The sequence below is a fragment of the Periplaneta americana genome, chromosome 2 (assembly GCF_040183065.1).
Source record: "Periplaneta americana isolate PAMFEO1 chromosome 2, P.americana_PAMFEO1_priV1, whole genome shotgun sequence".
NCBI classification, from domain to species: Eukaryota; Metazoa; Arthropoda; class Insecta; order Blattodea; family Blattidae; genus Periplaneta; species Periplaneta americana.
This window is the reverse complement of record NC_091118.1, coordinates 65596231-65609995: the sequence shown is the minus strand read 5'-3', so window position 1 is coordinate 65609995 and position 13765 is coordinate 65596231. Positions and strand designations below refer to the sequence as shown.

Here is a 13765-nt window from a genome sequence, read left to right as displayed (position 1 = left end):
AAAAAGAACACACTTTCAGGAAAACATTTATTGGCAACAGGTACAGCAATGTTTCAGCTATTTTTCAACATAGCCACCATCAGAATTGAGACACTTGTCGTATCGTGGAATCAACTTTTATATCCCTCTGTCGCAGAACTCTGCCGCCTGTGAATGGAACCTGTGTGTGACAGACGTCTTCAGCTCTTCATCGTTGCCAAAACGCTCACCGGAGGACAGGAATTTCTTGAGGTGCAAGAAAACGTGAAAATCGCTGGGAGCAAGATCAGGACTGTAGGGTGGGTGATCAAACAACTCCCAGCCAAATTCCGTCAAAACAGCTGCTGTGCGCCGAGCCGTATGTGGACGAGCATTGTCATGGAGGAGCACAACACCTGCAGTAAGCATTCCACGCCTCTTGTTTTGAATGACACGTCGCAATTTTCACAGTGTTTCACAGTAACGGTCAGCGTTCACTGTTTCACCTCTTGGAAGGAAGTCTATGAGCAGAATGCCCTTCCTGTCCCAGAACACTGTGCACATCACTTTCCGTACCGAAGCGTCTGTTTGAATTTCGTCCTGACCGGAGATCCACTATGCCGCCAATGCATTGACTGCTGCTTGGTTTCCGGGGTGAAGTGCGAAATCCAAGTCTCATCGCCCGTGACGATCCTGTGGAGGAACTCGTTGCCGTCATCGTGATACCGTTGCAGAAATGTCAGTGCTGCTCCTAAACGTTGCAATTTGTGTTCGGGTGTCAGGTTTTTCGGCACCCACCTGGCACACACTTTTTTGAACAGCAGGTGCTTAGTGACAATCTCATGCAACAAGGATCGCGATATCTGCAGAAAATAGCTGCTCAGCTCCGTAATCGTGAAGCGACGGTTATCCATGATGCACTGCCGCACAAGCTCAACACGATCATCATTGATGCGGGACGGTCGCCCACTGCGCTCTTCATCATGGGCACTTTGACGACCTTCGGAAAACTGGCTACACCAGCGACGCACCATCTGCTTACTCATGATGTTCGGCCCATAGACCTGATAGAGCTGCCAATGAATTTCAATTGGCGCAATGCTTTGTGCATTAAAGAACTTATCACCGACCGAACCTCGCAGGCGGCGGGGGAAGGAATAAGAGCTTCCATTTCGGACTACTGCTGCCACGTTATTGGCACCAGGCGGGACCTGTCCGGCTGCCATATGATTGATACGTCATAGATCTGTTACGCATGCGCAATTGACACGGCTAATTACGTTTACTTTCAAGGGAAAAAAATCGGGAAACTTACTTTCTGGATGCGCCTCGTATATGGAAATAAAACTATTGCTTGTAGTACTATATTTGTAGGTACTTGGTGAAATATATGTCAAGTCTGGAACGGGTAAAATAACTATGAATGGATGAACAAGTAGGAAGATCATTCATTCATTCGTTCATTCATTCATTCATTCATTCATTCATTCATTCATTCATTTAAAATCTCAGCTAGGTAAGGATGTCGGCAAATCAGGTTTGCTTACGGTCGGTCCAGGATACAATGCTTGGGTTTTCCTTATCAGTTGTTACATCAAGCTCGCACTTAGCTGTCTGAACGATATTAAGAAATACGTATTTTAAACATGGTTAGGTACACAGTACAGCTAATGCATTTTCTTCGTTGAAACGTATCTACTGAAGAACTCATACCAGTTGTGTCATGCAAATTTCGACGACGCTTTCAGAACTATAAACCATCGACACAGTGTGTTGTTTTCGTTTTCGTAAGAAGAAACGTTGTAAACGGCTAATAATATGCACAGGCCTATTACTGAACAGCAGTTCCAGCGAGTGCGATGGGACTGACTCGCATTCACCTTACTGTTTAGGATAGGTATGAGCATTATGTGCATTTCCACAGCGTACAGTGGGTGGTTTCACTCGTGTGCATTGTTCTGAAAGTTGCCTGACCTCTCGGCGCTCTTGACATTCTTGTGTCGCTAAAGTCAGTGATCAAAAAACATCGATTGCAGCACCTAAAAGGCACACTAAAATACGAAATTAATCAATACAAACACAGCTTTGTGAGTCAGTTAAATATAGCTAGCACGCGTGATGTTAAACGAGCCCAGGATCTCAACTTAATCCTGTGTGGAGAAGTGATTATTTATTTTCGGAGGTATAGTCAGTATGGAGATGTCGTAATAGTGGATCGTGAAGTCCTTCTGAATGATTTTTGTAATGATGCATTTAGGATAAAAGTAGGCCTAAGTGTATTTAATCCTACAGTAAGCTTATACAATGGATAAGTTATGCATTTAGAGTTCTTTCTTCTATAAAAAAAGAATTGTTTTTATTTTAATTTCTTTTTCAAAGAAACATTTCTGTATTTTGTGTCCCCTGCGATGGCCCAGTAGTGGGACCCTCAGCCTGTTACGCAAATTGCTCGGGTTCGAATCCCAGGGGGTTTTCATTCAAACATCCATAGTGAACTTTTGGCGGAGAAGGTCGCAGTTGGGGTTTTCTCGAGGTCTCCGGTGTTTCCCCCGTATTAGGCACCTGCATCATTCCGTCACCATTTCTCCAGTTCATCATCTTCCATAGCATTCCCCGAATGCCTGCTGGCGACGCATGGAGGGGGCTGGCCTAGAGACGAGTGGGGTTCCCTTCTCGAAATCTGGGTGCGCAACGAACTTTAGTGTGGTCAACCGGTGTGGGTTATGGAATGTGCCTAGCTTGAGGGCAAGCGCAATAGACCTTCAAATATCGTAGAGCTGGGTGGGACTGAAGCCGGATGGTCTATGGCGAGTCCTTGGCATCAACCTCTTTGATTTGATTACCCCCCCCTTTGATTTGATTACCTGGTTGAGGTTTTTCCGAGGTTTCCCCCAACCAAAAGGCAAATGCCGGGTAATATTTTGGCGAATCCTTGGACCTCACCTCATCTCACTACATCTCGCCAAAATGTAAAAAGTTGCACAAAATTGTAAAAATTGTAGAAATTTACTAAATTGTAAAACTATAAAAATTTGTAAAAATTGTAATTGTAATATTGTAAAATTTTGACTTGTTCCACATCTTAAAGCTTCATTGCTCATGTAAGATTTATGGAATAAAATGAATGAATGAATGAATGAATGAATGAAAGTGATTCTCTCCCGAATTTCAATTCAATACTTTGTGTTCTTTTTATAATGCGCCGAAATTTTACGTCCCAGTTGAGATATTTAAAATTAAGTAAAAGTGCTTACAGCATAAATAAATCAATTCTTCAAATTTTTAAACCTACGTATTAGATACGTCATTTATTTCACTTTGCTCACACCATTGAAGCCTTCCTCGGTCTTGGCTGAAAGTGTAAGTGGCTTGGAAAAGGGAGTCTTACAAAGAAATCGGAAGAGATGAGAAAAATTTAATACACAGTGACAAAATTGTAAGCAGCATAGTCCAATAAATTTCATTTTTCGCACAATATACACATTGTAGTAGAGTTTTTGAAGCGTTATGCCGAAAATAACATCGATTATTTGTGAAATGTTATCTTATACACTTCAATACGTACACTAGCGTTCAAAAATATCTGATCTCCAATTTTCTGATCGTGTAAACGAACTTTGTAACCACGGGAAAAATCAGAACCAAAGATATAACAAACTGACAAATCCGTGTTGAATCTTTCGTACACTACTTTTAACACTTGAATATAAATAATTGATTAAATGGCGATCTTACTCTTGTTAATTATGTAAGCATGTGCGGCTTACAGCTGTTTCGGTGCTACTTGACACCATCCTCAGAGCCTTCTGTGTCTTGGCGTCATCTCAACTTCGCTGCCTGTTGTGTGGGTGCGTTCGTGTGATGAAGAGTTGAGTCAAATAGTGTGTGTGTTCTGAAATTGATCTGTGCGTTGAGTATTTGATTAGGGTGTGTTTTAGTGTGTCTGTATATTTCATATTGTTCTAGTGTGTTGAGTTTTTGGTTTTTGGGTTTTATGCCGAACACATAACTAATGCCAACCACACATACAATAACAAAAATATAGACAAGGAAATCCTACACATACAACTAGCTCCGCTAGTTCTCAATAGGTGACTATTATTGAGATGGATAAAAAAGTCTTTGGAAAAATGTTGATGTAGATTAAGTTTATTATTTTCATAATTGACATTATGAGCAGATTCCCCCTAAATCTAGTGTTTTTTCTCATACATTATTATAGTGAACGATTAAATTTTGAATTTTATAATGCGGGTGTATTTATCTACACTGGCGTTCAAAGATATCTGATCTACGATTTTATGATCGTGTAAGCGAACTTTCCAATCACGTATAAGCATAAATTATTCTCATAATTGACAATATCAGTGGTTTCCAGCTAAACCTAGTGTTGTTTTACAATCAGTAGGGTGGGATGAAAAATTGAATTCTGTAATGTGGCTTTATGTACGATTGGCTACACCGACTATTCTCTTTGCCATCTATTCATAAAAGTAATAACTAAAGAATTCACATTTATACCAACAAATTATCAATCACTATCGATTAGTAGGGTCAGATATATTTGAACGTCAGTGTATTATTGGCGACACTGATTGTTACCTTCGCCATCCATTCATAGAACTAATAACTAAATAAGTAACAGTTACATGAACAAATTAACAAACACTATCGATTAGTGGAGTCAGGTATCTTTGAACGTCAGTGTACCTCACGGACGTGAAACAACCCTTAGAAAGTCTAGTACCACGAAGCGAGGCTCTACTAGAGTTGAGCTTAAACGATATTTTCAAGTATCTGTGACAACTGTGACTGTGACAATTAAATATCTGTGACTTTTATCGGTGATTTTGTCACACCGATATTTTATATCGATAAGTAAGCACAATATGCATGAATTACACCGATATTTTGTCACACCGATAAAAATTAACAGGAAATATTGAAGAGCAGTGCACTGTGAATACGACTTCTCTATACACGCCACACATCAGTGGTTTATATGGGAAAATCCAACAAATAAATTATGAACATGTATCATTAACAAATAAAAATTAATCTAACTCAACAGTAACATGTAAAAAGTTAACCTCATATACCAAGATAGTTGATTGTAGATATGGAATCAGTTTATAATTTCTTAATGTAGTTGGATATGGAGAAATTGAGGTTATGTGATTATCCTAATCGTTTTAAAAATTGATCCTTTTTATTATGTATAATATAATGGATAAATTATTTTAAGTCGTGCATTAACATTATAATACTGAGTCAGAATAAAAATTAACGAAACATAAGTATTCGGAAAAACAATGGAAAATAATTACAAACCAAAACAGTTGTTCAGACAGGATTTTACACAAGATAAAGTATTGATAACCAATGGTATTATTATTTAAATCGTGTAATCACTATATCATTTATAATAAGATGGTTAAACTAGCTCTGAAGTAGTTTCGGCAATTTCGGACGTGAAAATCGTTGCATTTATAACGATTTTTTTTTTTTTTTTTTTTTGTGGAGAGACAGTTGCTCGGGTTCAACTAGCGCTGAGGTAGTTTCGGTGATTTCGGAAGTGAAAATCGTTGAATTTGATTTTTTGTGAAGATGCAGTTGATCGAATATCCAAGGCATAACAATGCCTAAACTAAACAAACCTAACCTGTCACAGGTTCGTATATGCAAGGTGTATATGCAGAATACGAAGGGAACTACCTCAACGCTAGTTTAGTCGTTGATCGTATGTCTAGGCATAATAAAAGCTTAAACCAACCAAACCTGACCTGTCGCAGATTCGTATATGCAAGGTGTATAAGGAGAATATGAAGGAAACTACCTCAAGGTTAGTTTAGCCAAATAAGTTGCCCATCATATTAGCCAGTTTTGTCTCGTTCGGTTTTAATTGAGTGGAAAATACTTATACATTAATATAAATTCACAGTAATATGAAAATGTGAAGATCTCGGAGGAATACATAAAATATTTATAAAACATATATACAGACTAAAATTTGAAAACAAAATGTCAGATTCATGATTATATTAGGTATTATATCATAATGCCGCTAACACATCATCACTTTGCATAAAATAATATTGAACAAAATATCATGAAAAAATAATCAAATACCACCGCCCGATTGCTGTTATTGTATCATGTGCATGCGCAAACCAACGACGTAGAGGAGAAAATATCAGTCACAGACGTTGCAACGGTGACAGAGTACTGAATACGGAGCAGATTTCGATAGCGATATTTTGTCACAGATATTTCGCGTCATCAGTCACAGGTTTATCTGTGACAAAAAAAATACCTGTGACAAAATATCGGCCATCTCTAGGCTCTACCAGCTTCAATAAATAGTCATATTGTCCACGTCACGATGTACTCGTATTCGCGCTTCTCGTTCCATTGCCTTCTATATCTGCGCAGTAAAAATGATCTACTTCAATGAAATTTTAATGAGCTGCCGAGAAACCGCATTGTTAGGTGCGAGAACAAAGGGACGACCATCTTTAAAGCTGAAGATTTAATGTGATCGGGGCAGCAGCTGTTGGAGCATCGCCACGGATGACGAAATAAGGATTTTCTTATTAGACTGCAACAAACTCAGCAATCATCTTCCAATTGTAACCGACTAATAACTTAGAGCAGTATATTATAGGTCCACAGATGTGCATTCAAAGCTACTCAAGACATCTGTTCGTTAAGATTTAAGGCAAGTCGTAAGCAAAGTTCCTCTTGCTTTTATCGGTACTACATATTTCATATGAAAAATTATATTTAGTTAAACTGACAAGGAAAGCTCACCAAGTGATAATGGATTTTCATAACGAGATTCCCCCTTACATTCCATTTGAAATAAGAAATGTTCCTATAAATTTTTACGTGCGGAGAAGGCTTAACCTTCGAGATATGATTTTTCAAAATAATCGCTTGACACTCGTGTGTCTCATATCTCCATTGCCATCGTGAAGAAGAAAAGAAATATTTATGCATTGCCCTCAAAATCAGGGAAGCTTATGAAAACTCACCTCTTCAAGCGGATAGGTAGTGTAAAATAAGATGAGATAATATAAGATACAATAAGGTAATTTAAGAAAAGTTAATGCAAGGTGTGACAGGATAATGTAAGGTGAGATAAGGTAATTTAAGTTAAGGTAATGCAAGAGAAGTTAAAATAATGAAAGATAGTGTGATGTAATATGAGACAATGTAGATCTAATGTCGAGTAAGGTAACGTGAGATAAGATAAATTTAATGTACAGTAAGGTAATGCAACGTAAAGTAACGCAATATAAGAAAAAATTATATCTGTAAGACAAAATAAAAGAAAAGTAAAATAGATAAGCTATGACACGGCAATACAAAGTCATAAATATATAATACGATAAGATGTGCTGAGGGAAAATAAGATCATATATGTAAGGGATCTATAAAGTGAGAAAAGATAAAATTATGAAAGACAAAGCTAGTTTGGGCTAATCTTGGCCCACGTCACAGGTTTTCTTGTGTTACAAGCCTGATACATTATTTTGTCGATAATGTGAATGACTTCCAACCGACGGAGATCAAATAAAAAATATATTTAACAATGGAACAAATTCGACGAAATATCTGTCCAAAAATAACGTTATTGCTCCGTCAAGAATATTTTAATATAATAAAGAGTTTATAAAATAACAAATTTATTAATTATACTAGATTCCCATGCGAATAAATCGCACTATCTTCATATACATGAGAAAGTAACATAAATTATCATTCACTCGCTTTTAACGAATGGTCACACCGGACTAACAGTAATATCTTCAGAGCTGTCAGGAATATCTGCGGAAACAATCTTGTCAATGTGTTCGATCTCTCTAACGTAAATCTTCCTTGCAAGAGTAATTAATAAGTCCAGACATCGGATTCTAGGGCAAATGCCTATTTTGTTTCTTTAGGAGAAAAGTAAACATAATTATTAATATTTGTGTTTCATGGGAATTGAAAGGTATTCAAAGAGTTTTATAGTGCCCTAAAATGCCCTAAAACGGTTATCAGAGCCTAATTTGTTAATATTCGCCTAAAAATGCCTAACTCACTGTAAAGTTTCGCATTTTACTCTTACTTTTTATAATTTATACATGCATTCACTGCGAAATTTAAGGCATTTAAAAAGTGGAAAGTTTGCTTTACACCGGCCATGAAACCATTGATAAAGGAAACAAAATGTTTTGAATCTCACGACACTCGCAATAGATTTCACCGAATTTAACATGTTTGGAGGCATAAATGTCGACAAAGAACCAACCTTAGTTTTGAAGCAGGCAACAATCACAACATGTGCTGCTACCGATTCAGAGATATACTATACTATAAAAATGACTGTTTTCGGTCTGAAACCGATTAGCTGTACTGCCCTTCAGAGTGTCATAAAATCACAATTTTTGGAGAAAGAGTGTTTTTGAAATATTTATGTAAAGTCGTAAAACTGCGAATTAGTAGGGTAAACCGTTACAAAATATTTAAAAGAATAGCCCTCCTAGTGTTAACACTACCAGGAAATGCAACAATATGTGGAACTTTGTATTTTTGTCCAATTGAATCTCAATAACAACGGTTCATTTGAATGCTCGTTAACAGTTGCTCTTTCCCTCACCTTATTTGTGTTGAGAAGTTTTGAGCGGTAGGACGTTTTCCTGTGAAGTTTAACGCGATAATGCCGAAAAATATAAGTGCAAAATCTACATTGATCCGGCAATGGCTAACAGAATATTCAGAATTCACTTATGATGGAAAAATAATATTCTGCAAGATTTGTAGCAAACAGGTATGTAACAATAGTTGAAATATATAAATTCTATTAATTTTAATGAGTAGGCCTATAATATTTATACATTGACTGAGTTATCCTGAGGTATAATTCTTTTTAAGACCACTACACTTTAACCTTTTAAATTCCGATAGTTAAAGTATTTGCAGGTCATTAAAATTTTGATTGTTCGAACCCACTAGCTTTGTGATAGAAATACGGCAATACAACAATTAGGATTTTATTTTAATTCAGTTTACTTTACATTTTTAGATTTCGCAAGAAAAGAAGTGCCACCTAAAGCAGCATGTGCAAGGAGCGGCTCATAAGGCTAAAGCTCAGCAGAAAAATCAACTGCAACAAACTTTACTAACACAGCCTACTTCATCCAATCTCAGCAGCAGTTTCTATGCTGATTTAACCAGAGCGTTTGTTGCTGCTAACATTCCCTGGAATGCAATTGAAAATCCGGTTTTAAGACAGTTTTTACAAAAATACTGCAAACAAAATATCCCATCTGAGTCGACCCTAAGAAAAAATTACTTAGACAGAATATACAATGAAACTTTAGCTTCCATTCGGGAGGATATAGGTGATTCTTACATATGGGTCTCTGTGGATGAACCCTCAGATCCTATGAATAGGTATATAGCAAATATGGTAGTAGGAAAACTTAGTCCTGATGGACCTTCGATTCCACACCTCGTATGTGTTACGGAACTTTCGAAAGTGAATAGCCAAGCCATTGCTTATTTTGTAAATAAAGGCCTACAGTCTTTATACTCAGGTAATATAGACGATTCTAAAGTTCTGTTGTTTTGTACTGATGCTGCCTCATACATGGTTGCTGCAGCTCCACTTCTTAAAACATTTTATCCTAACCTCACGCATGTAACCTGTCTAGCACATGGCCTTCACAGGGTTTCTGAAACAATCCGGAATGAATTTCCTCTTGTCAATTCGTTTATTTCTAACACAAAAAAATGTTTTTGTAAAGCCCCATCCAGGATTTCAATATTCAAAGAGAACTTTCCAGATATCCCACTCCCACCTCAGCCGGTTGTTACACGATGGGGAACCTGGATTCAGTCAGTGGTGTATTATTCTAAGTATTTTAAAGAAGTGGTCACAGTTATTGATAAATTACCTGAAACTGATAGTGCAGCGTGTGTGAAAGCAGTGAAAGATTATCTGAATGACTCACGAGTGAAAAACGATATTGCCTACATAACATCAAACTTTTCTTTCATACCTGCAAGCATTGAACAATTAGAACGTGAAAAACAATCTCTTTGTAGCCAAATAGCAATAGTAAAGGAAGCTCAAGTGAACATACATTCTGCTTTGGGCGAAACTGGGAAAAAAGTTAAAAATAAGTGGGACAACGTATTAAATAAGAATGTAGGATTTTCATTGTTGGAAAAAGTATCAAGAGTGATATCGGGGGAAAGTGTAAATGTTCCAGTAAGTATTGATGTTTCTATTGTACCTAATTTAAAATTTGCGCCTCTCACATCAGTTTCGGTTGAAAGAAGTTTTTCTGCTTTCAAAATGATTCTCAGTGACAAAAGGCAAAGGTTAACTGTGGAGAATTTAGAAAAAATTCTGGTGGTGTACTGTGCAGATAATTATAATAAAGTCTGAGCATGGAACTGAATTTCAATAACTTAAAATGAGTAATCTTGATATCAATAATCATTATTTCATTAGTTTCAATATATTAAATTTGTGCAGCTCTGTTTATAAATATAATATAGTATTCTTTTTTAATGTTTAAACATACTTTTTTGTGCGTATTTTAGTGTATAACTAAAAATTTCAGTGACAGAAATAAGTATGATACCTTGATGTGCCTAAAATGCCTATTTTCATTCAAATAGAGCCTAATTTTACAAATTTTGAGCTTATTTTAGGCGCCTAAAACTGCAATTTTTAGTGCCTAAAAATCCGATGTCTATTAATAACCCATATGAGGCAGACCCCGTTTTCTAAATTGATTTGTGTATATGAAATTTGTAACAGCTCCAAGTACGAATAATTTCAAGAGCAATATTGTATCGAGGCAGGGCATCGAACTCAGGACCTTTGGCTGGGCGCGCCAAGCTCTACCGACTGACCTACCCAGAAACTCTATCAGATTCCGGTTCAATTATTTCTTTTTTTATTCACATACCTCAAGTGGGTTGACAAGACGTAAGAGACCCAACATTGAGTGCAAATTTTCTGTGTGACTTAAATTTGTGGTTTGCTGCTAACGAACAGTATCGTACGTGTATTATACAAATCTGGCTTCGGATTCGATGCCCGGCCCCGGAACAATTTTTCCCTTGAAATTATTCTAATCAGTTTTACAGGGAGCTATACCTGAAAGCCAGATTTGTAACAGGTCCAAGTATCTTTACACAATTTATTAATCTTAGAAGTTCTTTAATAATTTTTACATGAAAAAACATTAACCACAATGTTGGGTCTATTTTTTGCGCTCTCGTATGAATGAATATTAGGCCTATTAGAAATTTCTGCTCATAATGCATTGTAAGTAAATAATGTTATAAATAAGTCAGGTTCATCGAATTTCCGAACTATTGCTATAGCAGCTTGGTAATTCTGCATCATATTCCTTGAAATTTCCGTAAAATAAAATGGTAAAGGCTGGTTCACAATAAACCGGGAACGGAAACGACAACGAAAACTAGAACGGAAATAATGTTAAAATAAATATACCGTATTTAAATGTGAGAATTCATAATAAACTATTGTGAATGCTCACATTTAAATACATTTACTTTAACCTTATTTCCGTTTTCGTTCTCGTTGTCGTTTCCGTTCCCGGTTTATTGTGAGCCGGCCTTAACATTACCATTCTACCTATCTTTGCACTATTAAGCTCTGCTTTAGTATTCAGTGCACCAGGAAGACTAAAATAGGTTTCCATTCTTAATTTGGACTGATGGGATCTAATAAATTTCAATTTATCACGTTTAATTCGGCAATAATAAACAATCAACTGTTAACATTTCAGCATTTAACACTGGGTTAAAAATTCCTGGTGAACACTTGCCTCTTAGAGCCATCTTGTAGCATAGACCACATGTTCAAGCAATGTTAAATTTTTCAGAACTTTCATCTTTCTTTCACCACTCTCCATGTTAATATTCCAACCCTTTTCGCCACGTGGCCAAAAGCAGAATGCGATAAAACCTCACATAATATATTTGAGCCGTTGAGAGCAAAAGTGGTGTAAGTCAAAAATGAGTAATGAGGGTTAAAGTAAACATTCTGTAAAATACAGCACAAAGTAGCAATTAATATTCAATTTATTTAAACTATTAGTAGTCAGTGGATAGCAAGAACGACATATTAATTGCTACTTTGCGCTGTATTTTACAGAACTTTTACTTTAAACCTCATGAACCACTTCTGTTCTGAATCATTTAATCATTCATGTTACATTGTTATGATTATGGCCAATGAAGTTCTCCGATAATGGATAACTACAAGCGAATTCAATTTAAAGGTAAAGGAAGAAGTAAATCATTTCAACGTGTTTTCCTTTCTTGTTTTAAGGTGTCGTACTTTAACAACATTGGCACTCACGTACAAGTAAACTTAATTTTTACGCAAAAATGCAAGCGCAGATAAAATATCGCTAAAATACGCCTATAAGTTATCTAGCCTATTTCTACTATATATCCATTAAAGTACTCACACGCTCTGCGTTATTCTGCTTGCTCTCAACGATTGTCCAGTTTCCTTCACCACACCATCTACAAACCAGCAAAAACACTAAATTAGAACCAGTCTGAAGCAATAGTTATTGATTTCTGTGGTAGAGTGTTCGAAATAACTTAGAGTTAACACAAAAGACTATAAAACTGCAAAAACAAACACGTTCATAAATATAGAAAAGAAGGTGTGTGTGTGTTTCTATTAACGTCTCGTCTCCATGGCAACATCTCCAGCATCACAGTAGAGCGGGTCATTATAACTGAAAGGCGTTTTCCAAGTAATGTTAATGTAAAAAAGCGACGAGGGATTTGAGGAAATTCGTATGATTGCGTGTAAAATCTATACAGGATTTAGAGCAATGAAATTAAAATAAACAAATAAAATCTGCTGTAAGATTTAAGTGTGTACTTATTTAAGAACGTTCTTTCTATCCACAAAGCATTTTTCTTAAATGATTTCTAGGAGCTGACTTATAGTACTGTGAGCTACTTGTGTTATTCATATCCGTTAAAATAGGTCTGTGATAACTGAAATAAGACACACAATAATTGAGGGGTTAGCTGGAAGAAGGGTGTAATTCTAATTACGACGTTTATCCGTAAAATGGCTATATGCGTTCTTTGGCGGCGTTTCTACGAACCATCACAATATTATGCATTTACTCTGAATAGATTGCAATATAGAAGTATTATTGAATTGCGTCCGTCTTCCATCTCACTACCGTGGTTCGAGAACCGGCGAAGGTAACTGCAAGGGTGTTCGCGTTGTCTGACGAATGTTCTGACCTAGCCTATCTTTAACCTAATGGAAGCGAATATAACCTTTCTGATGTTGAAAGTATCAGTGAAAATAAATACATACGGAAAGGTAAAAGACGAAAACGGTTTAACAAATTATCAAACTAGAGATGGGTAAAAAAAAGCTGGAACAGTTTATTTGGAACTGTTTCACAGTTGAAACTGTTTCGATACGAAACAGTTTCGTGAAATAACCTGTTCCAACTGTTCCAAAGAGTGTTACATGCTCCAACGCTGCACATGGTCCCAATTGATAAACAGTTCGATTTCTAAACTATATTCCTCTTCTTTGCTGTCTGCAAAGGCCACGTCTAGCGCTATCATTGACCTCCAACCGAAAGTAGATATTATAGTAAGTTATTATCCATGTTCCACAAAGCCTTCGTGCAACAGTAGCCTATGTAGGATCGCGCAATTTAGTTGTACGAATCAAATTCCCTAATAAATCTTATATTAATTATTAGCTGTCCATTGATGGAGAGCA

General features: G+C 36.5%; 1 protein-coding gene across 2 annotated transcripts in view; it reads right to left on the bottom strand.

The window, feature by feature from the left end:
- The window catches only part of LOC138694310 (uncharacterized), a 511848-nt gene that overhangs the window by 340844 nt on the left and 157239 nt on the right, over positions 1 to 13765 (bottom strand). For both annotated transcript variants that reach the window (XM_069817898.1, XM_069817899.1), the window contains one exon: positions 12465 to 12522. The gene's annotated coding sequence lies outside the window, so the exon portion shown is untranslated. The remainder of the gene's footprint in view (positions 1 to 12464; positions 12523 to 13765) is intronic.